Consider the following 17,774-nt stretch of genomic DNA (forward strand, 5'->3'; position numbering starts at 1 on the left):
TGTGTTTCCTCCTCATCCTGCCCATTGCCCAGCCACTGCTAGATGAGTCTGCTGGTACACTGACCCAGACCACAACATTCCCCTTGCACTCTACACAGCCAGAATCTGACCCTGCTGAAAGTCAGGTTCCCCTTCCCGCATACTATACTACCTTGCAGATGAAAGTGCAGGTTCCTTCATCAGGTGGGGGGCATACTCGTTGGCGACGTCACTGGCACAGGGCCCCTCATAGTACGCAAAAGTGTCTCTGCTGGTGGGAGGCGCCACCCGCCGTCAAACACACCGCCGTACTATGAGGGGCCCTGTGCCAGTGTCAATGCCAACGAGTGGGCCCCCCCTGCTTGCTCAGGATCACAGCACTTGCAAAGTTGAAATACTTACCTTTCCCTGCTCCACCGCCGTGACGTATTCCGCGTTTCCTGGGCCCACGAAAATCTTGAGCCAGCCCTACTTCCCCACAACTTTAGCCAAATGACCCCCAGTTTTCAATGCCTAACTATTATTATAAAGTAAATTAAAATTGACAAGCTTCAGTAATAAGAATTGATGTTTTTGGCATTAAAATGGGCACTGTAGGTGTTTTCCTGTCCTCCACTCACTGCTGACTTTGGCTCCCCATTGACTTGCATTGGGTTTCGTGTTTCAGTCGGCCCTCGACTTTTCGCAATAATCGGCCGATTTCACCAGACCCGACCTTTCACAAAGTCGAGTTTCGCGAAACCCGACTCGATCCCAAAAAAGTAAAAGTCGCTCAACTCTAATCAGTAGGTTAAGTGTTTTTCAATATCCATATTGAATCAGGAGCCCCATATAATGCTCCATAAAGTTTATTATGGCCCCATAAGATGCTTCATATTAAAATATGCCCCATATAATGCTCCATACAGTTCATGATGGGCTCCATAAGATGCTCCATATTAAAATATGCCCCATATAATGCTGCATAAATGTTGATTATGACCCCATAAAATGCTCCATACAGACATTTGCCCTATATAATGCTACACAAATGCTGATTATGCCCCCATAAGATGCTCCATACAGACATTTGCCCCATATAATGCTCCACAAATGCTGATTATGGCCCCATAAGATGCTCCATAGACACATTTGCCCCGTATAATGCTCTGCAAATACTGATGCTCCATAAGATGCTCCATACAGATATTTGCCCCATATAATGCTACACATGGCCCCATAAGATGCTCCATACAGATATTTGCCCCATATAATGCTGCACATGACCCCATAAAATGCTCCATACAAATATTTACTCCATATAATGCTGCACATGGCCCCATAAGATGCTCCATACAGACATTTGCCCCATATTCTGTTGCTGTGATTTAAAAAAAAAATGACATACTCACCTTTCAGGCCCCCGGCACTTGCTATATTCACCTGCTCTGTGCTCCACCGACAGGCGCGGCTGTGTCTTCCCCGTCCTCTGCACTGACTGGTCAGGCAGAGCGCACACTAATCGCGTCATCGCGCCCTCTGACCTGAGCATCAGTGCAAAGGACGGGGAAGACATAGAGGCGCCGTGGTGAAATGGGGAGCAGGTGAATTTTGTGCACTGCTTTATACTCGCCTGCTCCTGATGTGGTGTCCTTGGTTCTCCGGCACCGGCAGCTTCTTCCTGTATTGAGCGGTCTCAAGGTACCGCTCATTACAGTAATGAATATGCAGCTCCACCCCTATGGGAGTGGAGCTGCATATCCATTGCTGTAATGAGCGGTACCATGTAACCACTCAATACAGGAAGAAGCTGTCAGCGCCGGAGAACCAGGGACACCGCGCCAGGAGCAGGTGAGTATTATTATACAGCTGCCGCTCCCCCTCCCCTGCCGACCCCTGGGTATGACTTGAGTATAAGCCGAGAGGGGCAATTTCAGCCTAAAAAAATTGGCTGAAATTCTCGGCTTACACTCGAGTATATAAAGTAATTAAAGTCTAGTGACTTATAAGTAAAAACAGGGAAAGTAAAAGCACTATTTTCAGCATGGAACACAGGGGTGCATATAGACAAAGAACCAGTTATATGCCCATGACTTGGTCAGTTTATACTATACCAGAGTGAATGAAGAGGTGAGTATTGTGAAACAGGGTGAAGATCAACGCTTCTGGAGAAAATAAGACTGTGTTTTGATTAGTACTGGCAATAAAATCAACATACATAAAACTAGAAACTGGTACTTTATCAATCATTGTGCAATGGAGGACTTAACCCCTCATGAGCTGACAGTCAGTTTTATTGTTAGGGGAACGCATCCCTAAATAAACCATTTTCATAAGGGTTTTTACACTCACAAAAAAAGTCCAAGGTTGTTGAAACTTTACAGAAAACTTGAGGTGTCGTAATTAGTGTTGAGCGATACCTTCCGATACTTGAAAGTATCGGTAACGGATAGTATCGGCCGATACCCGAAAAATATCGGATATCGCCGATACCGATACCCGATACCAATACAAGTCAATGGGACTCAAGTATCGGAAGGTATCCTGGATGGTTCCCAGGGTCTGAAGGAGAGGAAACTCTCCTTCAGGCCCTGGGATCCATATTAATGTAATAAATAAAGAATTAATATAAAAAATATGGATATACTCACCCCTCCGGCGGCCCCTGGACCTTACCGATTGTAACCGGCAGCCTCCGTTCCTAAGAATGAGCAGTTTAGGACCTGCGATGATGTCGCGGCCTGTGATTGGTCGCGTGAGCGGTCACATGAGCGGCACGCGACCAATCACAAGCCGCGACGTCATCGAAGGTCTTAAACTGCTCATTCTTAGGAACGGAGGCTGCCGGTTACAATCGGTAAGGTCCAGAGGCCGCCGGAGGGGTGAGTATATCCATATTTTTTATTTTAATTCTTTATTTTTTACATGAATATGGATCCCAGGGCCTGAAGGAGAGTCTCCTCTCCTCCAGACCCTGGGAACCATACACTGGGAACTTCCGATTCCGATTTCCGATACCACAAAAGTATCGGAACTCGGTATCGGAATTCCGATACCGCAAGTATCGGCCGATACCTGATACTTGCGGTATCGGAATGCTCAACACTAGTCGTAATCCCTATTGAGTCCTTTTGGTTCCAATGTTTGCAGCGTGAAGATCCAATAGGTCTCCCTTCTTTTCAAAATCTTAATCCTGTTTTGGCCCCAAATGCATGGATCGATTTGTTCCAACACTTGGAAACTAAGTTGTGAATCATTATGCCCCATCTTTTGGAAGTGATGTGGCAAAGGAAGATGAATTCTGTTGCATCTAATGTTAGATTTATGTTGGGAAACTCTGTCCATAACCACCTGTGACGTTTTCCCCACATATACAGACCACGAGGGCATTTTATGGCATATATCACATATGAGGATTCACAAGTAAAAAAGCCCCTAATGGGAATGTTCTGTCCTGTGTGGGGGTAAGAGATGAACTGGCCTTTCTGTATGCTGTTGCACTGTAAGCAATTTAAGCAAGGAAATGTGCCACGTTTTTGGGTCTGTAGGAATGTTTATTTGGGTAGTATTATATGCTAGACCCTTTATCTGCCCTGACTAGTTTATCCTTTAAGTTAGTGGGGCGAAGATAAGATAGTAAAAAGGGCTTTTGGAATTCCGGTATGTTTGTGTAGCTATGGCCTAGGATGTTCCAATATTTTCTAATAATGGTGTGGACCCTATTTGAATAAGGGTGGTACGTGTGTATAAAGGGAATTCGTTTGTTGTGTTCCCTACGTTCTAAGTTGGAGGTACCATGTCTGGCCAATTGTAATATGGAGAAGGACACTGGTAGGTCATGTGATGATGCAATCTGACTATGTGACAGGAAGTCTTCGGCTCCTGCACTATATAATCTGGCAGAAATGTCTCACACACAGCGCAACTCACCACGCGACGTCTGTCGCCCTCCATGTGCGCAGACACACTCAGGATTCCTCTTCGCATCCAGGTAATCGCTCCAGCAGCACCAGCTTCATAATGCCTAGTGGCCGTCACTGTTTTCCCTCCAGCTGAGGGCTCCCCTCACATTACAGGACATAGACGTGGGCAACCACAAGGGCTATTATGTGCATAGTTTCAATAACCCTTCACCACCCTCCCTGATAGGTGTTTCACAGTAACTATATTTGTTGTTAACTGCAAAATATACAGTTCTCTTCTTCCCAACAGCCCCATAATGGGTTACTTAGCATCTAAACCATAATACTAAATATTGTATTCCTCGAATGCCCTAGGCTTTTTTGAAAACTGTTGGAACCAGTTTTGACAGGATATACGTATTTCCCAGTATACCCGGTCTCTTTGGACTTCTTTATTTCACAGGCACCTACACTATGTTCCAAATTATTATGCAAATGACATTTTTCTCTGATTTTTCTTAAATGGTTGGTGCAAATGACAGTCAGTCTAATAAAAGTAATCACCCGTTAGAGTATGCATCGAAATTTATTGAAGAAACCTCCCAATGATAACAGTATAATCTCCAAAATGAATAAAAACTTAAATGCACTGTTCCAAATTATTAGGCACAGTAGAATTTCTAAACATTTGATAGAAAAATATTTAGAATTGAGAGTCCTCAGTGGTTGATACCTTTTAATGGCTAACTGAAAAGATGGTAACAAATTGCAAGCTTTCGAGACTACATACGTCTCTTCATCAGGCAAAGACTAAAACAAATTCTGAAGAATCACATTTATGCACAACATAGTATAGGAAAAAAAAAAAAAAGGGGAGAGGGGAAAAAAACCATGGATAAGCCAGGTGACATGAAGCAGAATTACCATGGGTGATAAACAGTTACGCCCATAAATATTGGGCCAATTCTTAGATAAGGATTGTTTTATTGTCCTTAGGGTCTGGTTCTAATCTGTGATAAGGGTCTGGTTCTGTTGTGATGACCCCACATGGTCTGATGGGCAAGTTCATTAGTTGATGTAAAAAGACATAAATCCATGTGACACATTCATTCCTGCATTTAGAGTGTCAAAGGTCGTCATCAGTTTATATTCCCAGACTCTCCTGTCTTTCTGCGATTCGAAGTTATCTTTTAGTACAAGTAATTTCATGTCCATAATGTTATGATTTGGGAGACAGAAATGTATTGCCACAGGTATATCCATTCTATTTTCTCTTATTGTATGGCGATGAGAGTTCATCCTTGTTCTCAGTTTCTGCCCTGTCTCCCCCACATACAGACCCCCAGTTGGACATTTAGTACATATTATTAAGTACACCACATTAGAAGTGACACAGCTGAATGTACCTGGGATCTTGTAGTCCTGATGTGAATTGGGGATCTTTATCTTGTCTGTGGTCATTATAAATGGACAGGTTTTACATTTTTTCTGGTTGCAAGGAAAGGTACCTGCAGCTGTTGGAGAGGACAGGGAGCTCTTGACAATGATGCTTCTTAGATTTGGGGGCTGCCTAAAACACAGTAGTGGGGGGTCTGGAAAAATTGCTTGTAGTCGGGCATCTTTTTGCAGTAAAGGTTGTAATTTCCGTGCAGCTCCCCTTAGCACCTCCAGATTTGGATTGTAGGTAACTACTAGAGGTACCCGGTTATTTTCTTCTTTAGTTTTGTAATGTAGCAGGTGTGTTGTGAATTTGCTTTTTGCTCCCTCTAGTGGTTACTAGTTTTTTGACTCTGGTTTTTCTGTCATTCCTTTTATCCGCACCTGGGTCGTTAGTTAGGGGTGTTGCTATATAAGCTCCCTGGACCTTCAGTTCAATGCCTGGCAACGTAGTTATCAGAGCTAGTCTGCTGTGCTCTTGTCTACTGATCCTGGTTCCAGTTATATCAGCTAAGTCTGCCTTTTGCTTTTTGCTATTTGTTTTGGTTTTGTATTTTTGTCCAGCTTGTTCTAAATCTATATCCTGACCTTTGCTGGAAGCTCTAGGGGGCTGGTGTTCTCCCCCCGGACCGTTAGACGGTTCGGGGGTTCTTGAATTTCCAGTGTGGATTTTGATAGGGTTTTTGTTGACCATATAAGTTACCTTTCTTTATTCTGCTATCAGTAAGCGGGCCTCTCTGTGCTAAACCTGGTTCATTTCTGTGTTTGTCATTTCCTCTTACCTCACCGTCATTATTTGTGGGGGGCTTCTATCCAGCTTTGGGGTCCCCTTCTCTGGAGGCAAGAAAGGTCTTTGTTTTCCTCTACTAGGGGTAGCTAGATTCTCCGGCTGGCGCGTGTCATCTAGAATCAACGTAGGAATGATCCCCGGCTACTTCTAGTGTTGGCGTTAGGAGTAGATATATGGTCAACCCAGTTACCACTGCCCTATGAGCTGGATTTTTGTATTCTGCAGACTTCCACGTTCCTCTGAGACCCTCGCCATTGGGGTCATAACACAGGTGATTCCTTGATATTCTGGTGGCTCTTGTGATCTGATTTTCAATTGTTCTTGGATGGTAGCCCTGATTCAAAAAGGTCTTTCTGAAGCGACCCAGGTGTTCATCTCTATCCATTGGGTTGGAACATATACGATTGTATCTGATGGCTTGGCTGTAGACAATGGAGTTTTTTATGTGTTTTGGATGGAAACTGTCCCATTTAAGGTATGTTGGACGGTCAATTGGCTTCTGATACAGGGATGTCTCTATTTTATTGTTCTGCAGCTTAATGATGGTGTCCAGAAAGTTAATGTCAGTGCAGGAGTAGTTGAGTGTCAAGTTGATGGTGGGATGAAATTGATTAAACTGTTCATGGAACGTCTTTAGCTGTGGCTCAGACTCCATCCAGATGATTAAAATGTCATCAATGTAGCGGTAGTACGCCAGAGGCCTGATGGGACATGAGGACAAAAAGTCGCTTTCAAGCTTGGCCATGAAAAGATTTGCATACTGTGGGGCCATTTTACTTCCCATTGCTGTGCCAGTCTCCTGTAGATAGATCTTCTTGTCAAACTCAAAGTAATTGTGGGTGAGGATGAATTTTATAAGTTTCACCACAGAATTTGCATCAGTCCCTGTGTTTTCCAGGAAGAATTTGCAGGCATTTAATCCATCCTGGTGTGGGATATTGGAGTACAAAGATTCCACATCCATGGTGGCCAGGATGGTTCCTTCTGGTAGAGGACCTATTGCTGATAGTTTATTCAATAGGTCAGTTGTGTCCTGAATGAAGCTGGGTGTATCCTTTACCAGGGGTTTAAGATTGATTTGATATGTTTTAAAGAACTGAAAATGCTCATTTATGGAATTTGCAGCATTAGGAGGTCAAATTCACTGAACAAAAAAAGCTATTTAACTCCAAAACATCCTAACAGGCCAAGTTACATGTTAACATAGGAACCCTACTTTGATATCACCTTCAAAATTCTTGCATCCATTGAACTTGTAAGTTTTTGGAGAGTTTCTGCTTGTATTTCTTTGCATGAAGTCAGAACAGAATCCCAGAGCTGCTGTTTTGATGTGAACTGCCTCCCACCCTCATAGATCTTTTGCTTGATGATACTCCAAAGGTTCTCTATAGGGTTGAGGTCAGGGGAAGATGGTAGCCACACCATGAGTTTATCTCCTTTTATGCCCATAGCAGCCAATGACTCAGAGGGATTCTTTGCAGCATGAGATGGTGCATTGTCAGCATGAAGATGATTTTGCTTCTGAAGACACATTTCTGCTTTTTATACCATGGAGGAAAGTTATCAGTCAGAAACTCTATATACTTTGCAGAGGTCATTTTCACACCTTCAGGAACCTTAAAGGGCCCTACCATCTGTTTCTCCATGATTCCGGCCCAAAACATGACTCCTCCACCCCCTTGCTGTTGTTGCAGCCTTGTTGGGACATGGTGGCCATCCACCAACCATCCACTACTCCATCCATTTGGACCATCCAGGGTTGCTCAACACTTATCGGTAAACAAGACTGTTTGGAAATTAGTCTTCATGTATGTGTGGGCCCAATGCAACCATTTCTGCTTGTGAACACTGTTTAAGGGTGGCCGAATAGTAGGTTTATGCACCACAGCAAGCCTTTGGATTCCCTCGAACCTCAAGGTGTAGGCTCCTTCAGAGGAACCAGCAGCTTCAAATATCTGTTTGCTGCTTTGTAATGGCTTTTTAGCAGCTGCTCTCTTAATCCGATGAACTTGCCTGGCAGAAATCTTCCTCATTATGCCTTTATCAGCACAAACACATCTGTGCTCAGATACAGCCACAAATCTCTTAACAGTACGATGATCACGCTTAAGTTTTTGGGAAATGTCTAATGTTTTCATCCCTTCACCAAGGCATTGCACTATTTGATGCTTTTCAGCTGCAGAGTGATCCTTTTTCTTTTCCATGTTACTTGAAAACTGTGACCTGCTTAATAATGTGGAACATCATTTTTAAGTAGTTTTCCTTTAATTAGAATCACCTGGAAAACTAATTATCCCATGTGTTTAAGATTGATTTCAGTGATCCATTGAGCCTTGAGACACAATACCATCCACGAGTTTATTTGAAAAACAAAACAATTAAATCTTTGACACTTAAATCCAATTTGCATAATAATTTGGAACACAGTGTATATGATGAAATACCAGTACCCTTTCTACACCTATGCACTTATCTCGTTTTGTCACTTGTACATTTTAATTATTATTTTCAGTCCTTAACCTCAATTCAGGTCTAGCCTCCAGCACACTATGTACTTTTTGTTCTTCGCTACCTCTGGGAACTTTATACAAGACTATCGTCACCCACCATTTCTCATATGATGTACTATTTTTTCATTTGTCAATATAATATAATATGTGCCATGAAATTATCATTTTCTTTTTATGGTTTTCTTTTTGAATATGTTTATTCTCATATATATACTGTACATCTTATTACTTTTTTGTTTTATTAGTATAATTGTTCTGATGAAGGTCCAGATGTGGACCAAAAACGCTCAACCTTTGTCTCTATGGATGCACATTGAATAAATAACTATCCACGCTAAAGTTCTTTTTGAGTGCCAAGTTTCTCTATTGTTTGTTTGCATGTGATATTTCAGCTTTTCTTTTTTAATAAATTAGCAAAAATTACTACATTTCTGTTTTTATTCACTCAAGATGGGGTGCAGAGCAGAGGTGTCAAACTGCATTCCTCGAGGGCCGCCAACAGGTCATGTTTTCAGGATTTCCTTAGCATTCCACAAGATGCTGGAATCATACTGTGCAGGTGATTAAATTATCACCTGTGCAATACAAGGAAATCCTGAAAACATGACCTGTTGGCGGCCCTCGAGGAATGCAGTTTGACACCTCTGGTGCAGAGTATACATTAATGAAAAAAAAAGAACATTATTGAAGTTACCAAATGGCAGCAATGAAAGAGAGTGAAAAAATGTAAAGGTGTCTGAATACTTTCCGTACCCAGTGTAAATCATACTAAACCTTCAGGCTTCTTTTAATTGAAGAGTCAAAGAGGTTTGAACACAAGATTTTTCCGTTTTATGAAATAAGAAATGTACAGCAGTAACGACTCACTTATAGGTATTACAAGAATTTGTGGTAATAAATAAATAAATGAATAAATATCTTAAAGTGATATGATGTTACTTAAGGCCCCGTCTCACATAGCGAGATCGCTGCTGAGTCACAAGTTTTGTGACGCAACAGCGACCTCAGTAGCGATCTTGCTATGTGTGACACGTACCAGCGACCCGGCCCCTGCTGCGAGATCGCTGGTCGTGTCGGAATGGCCTGGACCTTTTTTTGGTCGTTGAGGTCCCGCTGACATCGCTGAATCGGTGTGTGTGACACCGATCCAGCAATGTCTTCACAGGGCCGCGCTTAGTAACCCGATGTTTACCCTGGTTACCAGCGTAAATGTAAAAAAAAAAAAACAGTACATACTCACCATCTGATGTCCGTCAGGTCCCTTGCCGTCTGCTTCCTGCTCTGACTGAGTGCCGCCGTACAGTGAGAGCACAGCACAGCAGTGACGTCACCGCTGCACTCTGCTCTCACTGTACGGCGGCACTCAGTCAGAGCAGGAAGCAGACGGCAAGGGACCTGACGGACATCAGATGGTGAGTATGTACTGTTTGTTTTTTTTGGTAACCAGGGTAAACATCGGGTTACTAAGCGCGGCCCTGCGCTTAGTAACCCGATGTTTACCCTGGTTACCCGGGTGCTGCAGGGGGACTTCGGCATCGTTGAAGACAGTTTCAACGATGCCGAAGTCGTTCCCCTGATCGTTGGTCGCTGGAGAGAGCTGTCTGTGTGACAGCTCCCCAGCGACCACACAACGACTTACCAACGATCACGGCCAGGTCGTATCGCTGGTCGTGATCGTTGGTAAATCGCTATGTGAGACGGGGCCTTAAGGTTTAGTGAATACTTTACTGTTGTGGATTCTGTTTGTGGGCTCCCTCTGGTGGTTACTGCTGGTACTGGGTGACTTTGGTGGGTTGCGGCCTTTGGTTTCCACCTGTCCATCAGAGGCTGGGTGTTTCCTATTTTACCTGGCCTTTCTGTCATTCCCTTGCCGGCTATCAATGTATTCAGATGTGCTCTGTTTTGTTCCTGCCTACCTGCTCCCAGATCTTTCAGGATAAGCTAAGTGCTGATGTTCAGTTGTTTGGTTTTTTGTCCAGCTTGCTTATTATGTCTCTATGCTAGCTGGTAGCTCTAGTGGACTGAGGTTCTCCCCATGTGCCATGAGTTGGCACATGGGTTCTTGTAATCTCAGGATGGTTTTTTGATTAGGGTTTTTTGCTGACCGCTCAGACCCCTTTTGTATCGTACTGCTTTCTAGTTTACAGCGGGCCTCAATTTGCTAAACCTATATATATCATCTCTATGTGTGTGCCTTCCTCTCATTTCACCGTCAATACTTGTGGGGGGCAACTATACCTTTTGGGGTTCGTTCCTCTGGAGGCAAGTGAGGTCTTTATTTTCTCTGCAGTACTAGTTAGCTCTTAGGCTGGTGCGTGGCGTCTAGAACCAACGTAGGCACGCTCCCTGGCTATCTCTAGTTGCGTTTGTCAGGCGTAGGGCAGCGGTCAGCCCAGGTTCCATCACCCTAGAGCTCGTCCGTTATATATTTGCACCTTGCTTGTCCTGTGCTATCCCTAGCCATTGGGATTCATGACAGTATAGCCGGCCCACAAAGTGTTAATTGTTTGGGCTGAAGCAGGAGAAAAAGAAGTGTTTAAGGGAAATTTTTTTTTTTTTTCCCTTCAGAGTTTTGCTGCCTAGCCCTTAATTGCTGTCTAGCTGCTTCTTACCTCCTCTTAACCCTTGAATGGCTCTGATCTTAGCTGTTTAACATGGATGTCCAGAGTTTGGCTTCCAGCCTGAGTAATCTCGCGGCAAAAGTTCAAAACATACAGGATTTTGTTGTTCACACTCCCATGTCTGAACCTAGAATTCCTATTCCAGAGTTCTTCTCTGGAGATAGATCTACCTTCCTGAATTTCAGGAACAATTGTAAATTGTTTCTTTCTTTAAAATCTCGCTCCTCTGGAGACCCTGCTCAACAGGTCAGGATTGTAATATCTTTCCTGCGGGGCGACCCTCAGAATTGGGCATTTGCATTGGCACCAGGGGATCCTGCATTGCTCAGTGTGGATGCATTTTTTCTGGCATTGGGATTGCTCTATGAGGAACCCAACCTGGAGATTCAGGCTGAAAAGGCTTTGTTAGCCCTCTCTCAGGGGCATGATGAAGCGGAAATATATTGTCAAAAATTTCGGAAATGGTCGGTGCTTACTCAGTGGAATGAGTGCGCCCTGGCTGCAAACTTCAGAAATGGTCTTTCTGAGGCCATTAAGGATATTATGGTGGGGTTCCCTACGCCTACAGGTCTGAATGAGTCTATGGCTATGGCCATTCAGATTGATCGGCGTTTACGGGAGCGCAAACCCGTGCACCAGTTGGCGGTGTCTTCTGAACAGGCACCTGAGACTATGCAATGTGATAGAATTCAGTCCAGAAGTGAACGGCAAAATTATAGGCGGAAAAATGGATTGTGTTTTTATTGTGGTGATTCAGCTCATGTTATATCAGCATGCTCTAAACGCACAAAAAAGCTTGATAAATCTTTTGCCATTGGTACTCTGCAGCCTAAGTTCATTTTGTCTGTGACTCTGATTTTTTCACTGTCTTCCATTTCCGTTGATGCCTATGTGGATTCGGGCGCTGCCCTGAGTCTTATGGATTGGTCATTTGCTAAACGCTGCGGTTTTAGTCTGGAGCCTCTGGAAGTTCCTATTCCTCTGAAGGGAATTGACTCTACACCATTGGCTATGAATAAACCGCAGTATTGGACACAAGTGACCATGCGCATGACTCCCGTTCATCAGGAGGTGATTCGCTTCCTTGTACTGTATAATTTACATGATGTACTAGTGCTGGGTCTGCCATGGTTACAAACTCATAATCCTGTCCTGGACTGGAAAACAATGTCTGTGTTAAGCTGGGGATGTCAGGGGGTTCATGATGATGCACCTCCGATTTCAATCGCTTCATCTACTCCTTCTGAGATCCCTGAGTTTTTGTCTGACTATAGGGATGTTTTTGAGGAGCCTAAGCTCAATTCGCTCCCTCCTCATAGAGACTGTGACTGTGCTATAGAATTGATTCCTGGCAGTAAGTTCCCTAAGGGTCGTTTATTTAATCTGTCACTGCCAGAGCATACTGCTATGCGGAATTATATTAAGGAGTCCTTGGAAAAGGGACATATTTGTCCATCTTCGTCCCCTCTGGGAGCAGGTTTTTTTTTCGTGGCAAAAAAAGATGGTTCCCTGAGGCCTTGTATAGATTATCGCCTTCTGAATAAGATTACAGTCAAATATCAGTATCCATTGCCATTATTGACTGACTTGTTTGCTCGCATTAAGGGGGCTAGGTGGTTCACTAAGATAGATCTTCGCGGTGCGTATAATCTGGTGCGGATAAAACAAGGTGATGAGTGGAAAACCGCATTTAATACGCCTGAGGGCCATTTTGAGTATTTGGTAATGCCTTTTGGACTCTCCAATGCTCCGTCAGTCTTTCAGTCCTTTATGCACAATATTTTCCGTGAATATCTGGATAAGTTTATGATTGTGTATTTGGATGATATTTTGGTGTTTTCTGATGACTGGGAGTCTCATGTTCTACAGGTCAGGAAGGTGTTTCAGGTTCTGCGGGCCAATTCTCTGTTTGTGAAGGGCTCAAAGTGTCTCTTCGGAGTCCAGAAGATTTCTTTTTTGGGGTACATTTTTTCTCCTTCTACTATTGAGATGGATCCCGTCAAGGTTCAGGCAATTTGTGACTGGACACAACCTACATCTGTTAAGAGCCTACAGAAGTTCTTGGGGTTTGCTAATTTTTATCGTCGGTTCATTGCAAATTTTTCCAGTATTGTTAAACCTTTGACTGATTTGACTAAAAAGGGTGCTGATGTTGCTGATTGGTCTCCTGCGGCTGTGGGGGCCTTTCAGGAACTTAAGCGCCGGTTTTCTTCTGCTCCTGTGTTGTGTCAACCAGATGTTTCACTTCCTTTTCAGGTTGAGGTTGATGCTTCCGAGATTGGAGCGGGGGCGGTTTTGTCACAGAGAAGTTCTGATGGCTCGGTGATGAAGCCATGTGCATTCTTCTCTAGAAAATTCTCGCCCGCCGAGCGCAATTATGATGTGGGTAATCGGGAGCTTTTGGCCATGAAGTGGGCATTTGAGGAGTGGCGTCATTGGCTTGAGGGTGCTAAACATCGTGTGGTGGTCTTGACTGATCACAAGAATCTCATTTACCTTGAGTCTGCCAGGCGTTTGAATCCTAGACAGGCTCGTTGGTCGTTGTTTTTTTCTCGTTTCAATTTCGTGGTTTCATACCTGCCAGGTTCAAAGAATGTGAAGGCAGATGCTCTTTCCAGGAGTTTTGTGCCTGGAGTCTCCTGGAGACTCTGGGCCTACTGGTATCCTTAGGGATGGGGTAATATTGTCTGCCGTATCCCCAGACTTGCGACGTGCATTGCAGGAGTTTCAGGTGGATAAACCGGATCGTTGTCCACCAGAAAGACTGTTTGTTCCGGATGATTGGACCAGTAGAGTCATCTCCGAGGTCCATTCTTCTGTGTTGGCTGGTCATCCTGGAATATTTGGTACTAGAGACTTGGTGGCCAGGTCTTTTTGGTGGCCTTCCTTGTCGCGAGATGTGCGAGGTTTTGTGCAGTCTTGTGATGTTTGTGCTCGGGCCAAGCCTTGTTGTTCTCGGGCTAGTGGATTGTTGTTATCCTTGCCTATTTCGAAGAGGCCTTGGACTCACATCTCTATGGATTTTATTTCTGATCTCCCTGTTTCTCAGAAGATGTCTGTCATCTGGGTGGTGTGTGACAGTTTCTCTAAGATGGTCCATTTGGTTCCCTTGCCCAAATTGCCTTCCTCCTCTGAGTTGGTCCCTTTATTTTTTCAGAACGTGGTTCGTTTGCATGGGATTCCGGAGAATATCGTTTCTGATAGGGGATCCCAGTTTGTGTCTAGATTTTGGCGGACGTTTTGTGCCAAGATGGGCATTGATTTGTCTTTCTCGTCTGCATTCCATCCTCAGACGAATGGCCAGATGGAGCGAACTAATCAGACCTTGGAAACTTATTTAAAGGTGTTTTGTTTCTGCTGATCAAGATGACTGGGTTGCTTTTTTGCCACTGGCCGAATTTGCTCTTAATAATCGGGCTAGTTCTGCCACGTTGGTCTCTCCTTTTTTTTGTAATTCGGGGTTTCATCCTCGTTTTTCCTCTGGTCAGGTGGAGTCTTCGGATTGTCCTGGAGTGGACGCGGTGGTGGACAGGCTACATCAGATTTGGAATCAGGTGGTGGACAATTTGAAGTCATCTCAGGAGAAGACTCAGCAGTTTGCTAATCGCCGTCGCCGCGTGGGTCCCCGACTTCTTGTTGGGGATTTGGTGTGGTTGTCTTCTCGTTTTGTCCCTATGAAGGTCTCTTCTCCTAAGTTCAAGCCTCGGTTCATCGGTCCTTATAGGATCTCGGAGATTCTTAACCCTGTATCTTTTCGTTTGGATCTCCCAGCATCGTTTGCTATTCATAATGTGTTCCATCGGTCGTTGTTGCGGAGGTATGAGGTGCCCATTGTTCCTTCGGTTGAGCCTCCTGCTCCGGTGCTGGTGGAGGGAGAATTGGAGTATGTTGTTGAGAAGATCTTGGATTCTCGTGTTTCCAGACGCAAACTCCAGTATTTGGTTAAGTGGAAGGGTTATGGTCAGGAGGATAATTCCTGGGTGGTCGCCTCCGATGTTCATGCGACTGATTTGGTCCGCGCCTTCCATAGAGCTCACCCTGATCGCCCTGGGGGTTCTCGTGAGGGTTCGGTGACCCCTCCTCAAGGGGGGGGTACTGTTGTGGATTCTGTTTGTGGGCTCCCTCTGGTGGTTACTGCTGGTACTGGGTGACTTTGGTGGGTTGCGGCCTTTGGTTTCCACCTGTCCATCAGAGGCTGGGTGTTTCCTATTTTACCTGGCCTTTCTGTCATTCCCTTGCCGGCTATCAATGTATTCAGATGTGCTCTGTTTTGTTCCTGCCTACCTGCTCCCAGATCTTTCAGGATAAGCTAAGTGCTGATGTTCAGTTGTTTGGTTTTTTGTCCAGCTTGCTTATTATGTCTCTATGCTAGCTGGTAGCTCTAGTGGACTGAGGTTCTCCCCATGTGCCATGAGTTGGCACATGGGTTCTTGTAATCTCAGGATGGTTTTTTGATTAGGGTTTTTTGCTGACCGCTCAGACCCCTTTTGTATCGTTCTGCTTTCTAGTTTACAGCGGGCCTCAATTTGCTAAACCTATATATATCATCTCTATGTGTGTGCCTTCCTCTCATTTCACCGTCAATACTTGTGGGGGGCAACTATACCTTTTGGGGTTCGTTCCTCTGGAGGCAAGTGAGGTCTTTATTTTCTCTGCAGTACTAGTTAGCTCTTAGGCTGGTGCGTGGCGTCTAGAACCAACGTAGGCACGCTCCCTGGCTATCTCTAGTTGCGTTTGTCAGGCGTAGGGCAGCGGTCAGCCCAGGTTCCATCACCCTAGAGCTCGTCCGTTATATATTTGCACCTTGCTTGTCCTGTGCTATCCCTAGCCATTGGGATTCATGACTAGGGTTGAGCGACTTTCATTTTTTTAAGATCGAGTAGGGTTTTGGGAAACCCGATTTTGTCCAGAGTCGAGTCGAGTGCAGTCGGCCGATTATCGCTAAAAGTCGGGGATCGACCGAAACACGAAACCCAATGCAAGTCAATGGGGAAGCATAGTCGGCAGTGAGTGGAGGCCAGGAAAACACCTACAGTGCCCATTTTAATGCCAAAAACATCCATTCTTGTTTCTGAAGCTTGCCAATCTTAATTAACTGTATAATAATAGTTGGGCATAGGGAATTGGGGGAAAGTTGTGGGGGGAGTAGGGCTGGCTCAAGTTTTTCGTGGGCCCAGGAAATGCGGACTACGTCACGGCGGTGTTGCAGGGAAAGGTAAGTATTTAAAAGTTGCAAGTGCTGTGATCCTGAGCAAGCGGGGGGGGCCCACTCGTTCGCATTGCCACTGGCACAGGGCCCCTCAAAGTACGGCGGTGTGTTTGCATGGCGGGGGCGCCTCCCACCAGCAGCGACACTTTTGTGTACTCTGAGGGGCCCTGTGCCAGTGACGTCGCCAACGAGTATGCCCCCCCACCTGATGAAGGAACCTGCACTTTCATCTGCACCTTCCTCTTTGTCCCTGTGTAAGGTGGTATAACATGCGGGAAGGGGAACCTTACTTTCATCAAGGACAGATTCTGGCTGTGTAGAGTACAAGGGGAATGTAGTGGTCTAGGTCAATGTACCAGCAGACTCATTTAGCAGTGGCTGGGCAATGGGCAGGATGAGGAGGAAACAGATATAGGGCCAAAGAATAAAGTAGGCTACATGCAGTTCAAAATTGGTAACAGGACTAAACAGGCGGCATTGCTTTGTTCAGTGGAGTAGCAAACCCAAGAGCAGCAGACACTGTTTCAAGGGCCTAACCACACTAGTAGGCCAAATGCAGTTTAATATCTGATAGTATAGGGCGAAAGCCAGAATGTGGAAGCTCAGCTTTGTTCAGTTGAGGACAACACCAGGGAGGGGCAGACACCTTTAGTAGGCCGGAAAAGCCTATTGCATTTTTTAAAATGGTAATTTGGAGCAGAAGGTTGAAGCTCAGCTTTATTTAGTTGAGGGCAACACCAGGGAGGGGCAGAAGCCGTTAGTAGGCCCTAACCACCATTTTTTTTTTTAAAACCACTTAATGAGAGCCGGAAGGTTGAAGCTCAGCTTTATTTAGTTGAGGACAACACCAGGCAGGGGCACACAGACAGACACCTTTAGTAGGCCAGAAAAGCCTATTGCATTTTTCAAAATGGTAATTTGGAGCAGAAGGTTGAAGCTCAGCTTTATTTAGTTGAGGGCAACACCAGGCAGGGGCACACAGACAGACACCTTTAGTAGGCCAGAAAAGCCTATTGCATTTTTCAAAATGGTAATTTGGAGCAGAAGGTTGAAGCTCAGCTTTATTTAGTTGAGGGCAACACCAGGGAGGGGCAGAAGCCGTTAGTAGGCCCTAACCACCATTTTTTTTTTTTAAAACCACTTAATGAGAGCCGGAAGGTTGAAGCTCAGCTTTATTTAGTTGAGGACAACACCAGGCAGGGGCACACAGACAGACACCTTTAGTAGGCCGGAAAAGCCTATTGCATTTTTCAAAATGGTAATTTGGAGCAGAAGGTTGAAGCTCAGCTTTATTTAGTTGAGGGCAACACCAGGCAGGGGCACACAGACAGACACCTTTAGTAGGCC

The sequence above is a fragment of the Ranitomeya variabilis genome, chromosome 5, assembly GCF_051348905.1.
Source record: "Ranitomeya variabilis isolate aRanVar5 chromosome 5, aRanVar5.hap1, whole genome shotgun sequence".
Lineage (NCBI taxonomy): Eukaryota > Metazoa > Chordata > Amphibia > Anura > Dendrobatidae > Ranitomeya > Ranitomeya variabilis.